General features: G+C 52.2%; 2 pseudogenes; one reads left to right on the top strand and one right to left on the bottom strand.

The window, feature by feature from the left end:
* Positions 1-288: 288 nt before the first annotated feature.
* On the bottom strand, positions 289-351 carry LOC141260635 (U7 small nuclear RNA; annotated as a pseudogene).
* A 481-nt stretch (positions 352-832) lies between these two features.
* On the top strand, positions 833-893 carry LOC141260639 (U7 small nuclear RNA; annotated as a pseudogene).
* Positions 894-6,000: the final 5,107 nt, after the last annotated feature.

The raw sequence follows: 6,000 nt of genomic DNA, 5'->3' as shown, positions 1-6,000 counted from the left end.
CACACTGCTCCCCGAGACCGATCAGGAGGAAACCCAGAAGAGAACTGCACCCTGGGAACTTGTTGCACAGTAAATAGATATAATCCATAGATTATTCCCTGCATAACTGAGCAGATCTTCAAAATAAAAATGTTATAATTAACCAATCTAGAAAATGAAGTGCAGAATACAAACATGCGCTTAAAGACAGAAAAAACAAACTAACACACAAAGAAATAGACATTATACTTCATATTACTCAGTAAACTGATATTCAGAACATGGCTTCTTTCTATTTTTTATAAACTCTTGGGCTTTTCAGCATTTGCCATAAAAGCTGTTAAACAAATAGTAAAAGAGCTATAAACACCAATCACATGGAGCGTTTCATCCGACCTCCCCTCCCCGATCACCATCAATATCATGGAGACGACACAGAACAGGTTTATCCAGGTGGATACAAGATTGATACAAGTATTTACATAAACAGGAAGGGGCAGGGCCAATCGTACTACTACCTGTATATTAGCAGGAAGGGGCGGGGCTTACCCCACTACTGTATGTAGTTTAGTGAGAAGGGAAATGAAGGATGAGTTTGTGAATATTGGCCAATTGCATATAAAAGATCTGCTATCAGAAGACCTTTGTTGAGGAAAACAAAGGATGAAGATCTTCACTGATGAAAACTTCTACAAAAACATTCATTGAGGATTTTGCAAAGAAAATTAGGATTTGCATAGCTCCACCCCCTTCTCAAAGCTGAGATTGAGAGGATGGAGGGCCTGTTCTGTGTCGTCTCCATGATATTGATGGTGATCGGGGAGGGGAGGTCGGATGAAACGCTCCATGTGATTGGTGTTTATAGCTCTTTTACTATTTGTTTAACAGTTTTTGGCAAATGCTGAAAAGCCCAAATGTTTATGAAAAATAGTAGTTAAATTAGATCCATAATTTAAATAAGTATTAGAGAAATAGTCTCTTAGATTTACAGTCGTTGAGTAAAGTTTTAAGTTTACAAAGAAGATTTGTTCATAGAAAACATTAGATGTGGAAGACAAAGGTTGAAGAGCTTTATTTATGGTCAAAGGTCCACAAAAACATCCACTGTAGGTTACACAAAAAAAATCTGAATTTGCATAGATCCACCCCCTTCTCAAAGCTAGGATGGAGGTGAGCAGCTCACTGCTATATAGAAACCAATAGACTGGAGAGAGCTGACTGGGATGTTAAGAGTTAATGCCTCTCCTGTGGTGTAATTGTGACACCCCAGGGGTCTGGTTGTCACAGTGATAGAGATATTACGTCTGAGAGCAGGTGGGAGGTCCTTTGGTCAGGGATCCTGTGCATGCCACACCTCCTGCCCAGCCTTGGGAGGGGAAGAACTTCCCCTGTATAAACCCGGGGCTGAGGCAGGGTTAGTGAGTCCAGGAAGAGTAGAGACAAGAGCAGCATAGGAAGCAGCAGAGTCACAAGGAGTCAGGGGCTGGCAGCTAAAGAGCTCGCCCTGACTAAGAAGATTCTTTACCGGACCCGGAGTCCGAGGCTGTGGGGACTAACTTCTACCCAGCAGCAGAATCCGTCAGGCAGGGGATTTCAGGTCCCCTGGCCCAGAAGCCCGAAGGCCCGGTCACACGCGTGGGACCAGCACCGCCATCGTGGAGCGGAAGCCATTAGAAGGCCCCGAGTCACCGGCCATACGGGTGAGCACCACACGGTACACTCAGGGACGTGGGCTACTTACATCAGCTTCTAGCAAGGTAGCCAGAAGAGTACAGTCAGCTTGGGAGGCCTACAACTACGCCTGGCCAGGGGAGATCCCATCTGCTCACAGACTGACCAGGCCCCGTTCGCTAGCAAGTACTCCGGGAGGGTCTATCGTTGTTACCAGTAAAGACCCTGAACGCTACCATACCGTCTCTGAGTGGTTCCTGCTACCCCCATCATACACGTCGGCTGCCCTGAGGCCATACCCCTCCCGTTGGGGGTTATACTATCACGCTGCACCATCCTTCCACCGGCTTCAGCGGTCTGCCCTGCAGCAGCAGCCCCCTGGCTGCATTCAACGGGTGGCGTAGTCATCAACCATTTTCTACCGCTAACAGACTGCCGTCCAGTTTGACTCCCTGGGCACGGACCGGGTCACCGCCACGAGACTACAACCCTAAACAGATCCGGCTCCGGGTAAGCTCCCGCGTGCGCAACGCAGCGCGACACAGGCTCAGGGGCGCGTCTACTTTGGCGTAGTCGGCAGGATCACGTGCCCGCAACCACCGGGTACTGCGTGCCTGAAAAGCAAAGACTGTTCAAACTTACCAGTGGTGAAGATTCCCGCCATCGGTGAAGATTCCCGCCATCCGGCGCCATCTTCAGCCTTCTTCCCGCCATCGGTGAAGTTTCCCGCCATCCGGCGCCATCTTCAGCCTTCTTCCCGCCATCCGTGGAGTTTTCCCGCCATTGGACGCCATCTTGAGGACGCCGCGCGGGAAGAAGAGGGGCGTGGACTCCGAAAGCGCGCGAGAACTGAAGCCCCGCCTCACGTCCGGACGTTGCGTAAGGTCCTGGAAGGAGCCCAGCAGACGCCGACGTCACAGGAGCGCGACGGAAGGTCCTCAACCCTGACGATCCACTGCGGAGCCGCGGCCTACGGAACAGGATCATCGCAAGGTAGGCCACGGTCCACTAGGGGGGAGGAAGATGTCGGATACGGAGGAGAGCTCCACTGCCTCAACCCCCGCCAGCGCTACCGCTGTTGCAGTTATGCCCTTCACCATGCCCTATATCCCGGGAGCAGCTTGGCTACCCCAGTACTCAGGGGAGTCACATACCCTGCATGACTTTAGAGAAAAGCTGGATAGCCTCTTCCAGGTGTACCCCCTCACAGAAGAGCAAAAAGTGAGCATCCTGGTGGCCCAACTAACTGGGGCAGCCAAAAGGGAAGTAAAATCCTGGCCACCTGGGAGGAAGACTGTCGCAGGGATACTAACCCGGCTGAAGGACACCTTTGATACCCGCACCTCAGCCGAGATTAAACTTAGATTCTACGGGTGCAAGCAGCGAGCGCATGAGAGTATAAGGGACTATGCACTCAACCTACAAGAGGCCCTGAGGGCCATTAAGCAGACCGACCCTAATGGAGTGGGAAACGAGGACAGGCTGTTGACCGAACAATTTATAGAGGGTTTATATTGCAATGCCCACCGCACCCAGTTGCGGGCAATGGCCTTACAGGACCCTCATCTAGAATTTGCACAGTTCAAGGACAGAGCCATCCGGGTGCTCCGAGAACCGGCACCAGGTGGCGTTGTGACCCACAGACGCCCCACTACCACTTACTACCAGGAGGCGGCGCCCTTGTCAGCAGGGCCTGTGGGAGCTGATGCGCAGGCTTTGGACAATGACCCGGCTCCAGACCTACACAATCAGGTCCAAGAGCTAGCTAAAAGCGTTGCTGCGCTAACCCGAACTGTGCAGTCTTTACAGGTTTCCACTCCAGGGAAGATCCAGCTGGCATCCGGACCGGAGGACATCCCGTGGCGTCGACCAAGGAGGACCCCACCGGCCAGAGGAAGACCCAGTGACCGATACAGCGAGGACGGACGACCCATCTGCCGCCGCTGCAATCAACCCGGACATATGGAAAGGTACTGTTCTTTAAACGGGCACAACCTGGGGTAGAGGGCCAACCCCCAGGAAAAAGATCACCAGGCCCATCGAACTGGCGCGACAGATATGTGGGAGGACGTCCAGTCTTGCCTGTGGTACTGGATGGCATTCCCATGAGTGCCCTACTGGACACCGGGTCACAGGTCACCACCATCCCGTACGTGCTCTTCAAGCAGTACTGGAATGACTCGGATATTACCCGCTACCCTGACGACAACTTGAGTATCATCGCCAGCAATGGTCAGCCCGTGCCACAGATCGGATTTAAAGAGGTGACCATCAAAATTGGTAGAGTCGAACTGGCCGCACAGGGACTGATCATTGTAGATATTGACAAACATGAGAGTCACCCAAAAATAACTCTAGGAACTAATGTAATTGAAAATTGTCTTGCAGAGGTGATTTTCCTTTTACAGCAGGTTGCCAAGAATGCCAGCTCCGGCGAGCAGCGGGTGCTCCAGAAAGAGATCCGGGCACTGATGCAACGGCAACAAGTGGAACTCTCCGGCGGTGAGATTGGTAGCGTAAGAATGTGTGACCCTTTTCCTATTGCCATGCCCCCAAAAAGTGAAATGATGATTTGGTGCCGGGCAGCTATTGGTCTGAGAGGTAGAGATTACCAGGCAATGGTAGAACCAGTTTACTCAGACAGTAGGCCCACCATTTTGACAGCACGGGGGGTGGTCAATGTACGCCATGGGAGGGTGCCCGTTCGCATAATAAATATCGGGGAGAGGGAAGTGTACCTGCCCCGGTATGCCACGCTAGCCAAATTATATACCACTAATCAAAATTCTATACAATCTGTGGAACCCTTGCCTCCATCTCACCCGGAGGAAGGTAACGGCTCTAAGAAAGACATGGAGGACTGGTGTCAGCAACTACATCTGGGTACTGACTCCACTCCCTCACACCAGAAACAAGGAGTCTATCGGGTGGTTCAAGAGTATGAGAGAGTGTTTAGTAAACACCCGTTAGACTTCGGGCGAGTCAAGGGGGTAGAACACCGCATCCCCACGGGAGATCATCCTCCCATAAAAGAGAGGTATCGACCCGTACCCCCTGCACATTACCAACACGCCAAGGGGATGCTTAGAGACATGAAGGAGGCTGGGGTAATCCGGGATAGCTGTAGCCCCTGGGCAGCCCCACTAGTTTTAGTCAAAAAGAAAGACAACACCATGAGGATGTGTGTAGATTACCGGAAAATCAACCGTATCACACACAAGGATGCGTACCCCTTACCAAGGATAGAGGAGTCATTGGCTGCTTTAAGATCTGCTAACTTCTTCTCTACCTTGGATCTCACTAGCGGGTACTGGCAGGTTCCTGTAGCAGAGGCGGACCGGGAGAAGACCGCATTCACCACCCCGATGGGACTTAGCGAGTTCACCTGCATGCCGTTCGGACTCTGCAACGCCCCAGGAACCTTCCAACGATTAATGGAGTGCTGTCTGGGCCACAGAAACTTCGAGATGGTCCTGTTGTACCTGGACGATGTCATCGTATACTCCAAAACTTATGAGGACCACCTGAAACACCTGGCGGAGGTGTTCGAAGCTCTGGCGAGTTACGGCCTAAAGGTGAAACCCTCCAAGTGTCACCTCCTGAAACCAAAGGTGCAATACCTGGGACACGTGGTGAGCGCTGACGGAGTGGCTCCCGACCCCGATAAGATCACCGCAATTAAGGGATGGCCAAGCCCCTCCAGCGTAAAAGAAGTGCGGCAGTTCCTAGGGTTGGTAGGCTACTACCGAAGGTTTATTCCCGGTTTCACCAAAAAGGCAGCACCTATGCAGGACCTCCTGATAGGCCAGTCCCGGAAGGCCAAGAACCAGAAGCCGCCCTTCAAATGGGAAAAGCTAGAAGAAGAGTCCTTCCGCCAGCTGAAGATGGCCCTCACGGGGGATGAAATCTTGGCGTACCCGGACTATAGCCAGCCCTTCATCCTCTACACCGACGCCAGTAACATCGGGCTAGGAGCCGTACTGTCCCAGATTCAGCAGGGGAGAGAACGAGTAATCTCCTATGCCAGCCGAAAACTGCGACCCACCGAAAGGAACCCCGAAAATTACAGCTCATTTAAGCTAGAGTTCCTGGCCGTGGTATGGGCAGTCACCGAGCGCTTTAGGCATTACCTCGCTTCTTCCCGGTTCACCGTATACACGGATAACAACCCGCTGACACACCTGGACACGGCAAGACTCGGTGCCCTGGAGCAGAGGTGGATGGCCCGTCTGTCCAACTACGAGTTCACAATTAAATACCGGGCAGGGCGCTCCAATACCAACGCGGACGCCCTGTCCAGGATGCCCAACCTGCCGGACGGAGGAGAAGATCCGGAGGGACTGGAAGAAG

The sequence above is a fragment of the Phyllobates terribilis genome, unplaced genomic scaffold, assembly GCF_046119375.1.
Source record: "Phyllobates terribilis strain yellow unplaced genomic scaffold, ASM4611937v1 Scaffold_3__8_contigs__length_932513732, whole genome shotgun sequence".
Classification (NCBI taxonomy): Eukaryota; Metazoa; Chordata; class Amphibia; order Anura; family Dendrobatidae; genus Phyllobates; species Phyllobates terribilis.
This window is presented reverse-complemented; position numbering and strand designations above follow the sequence as displayed.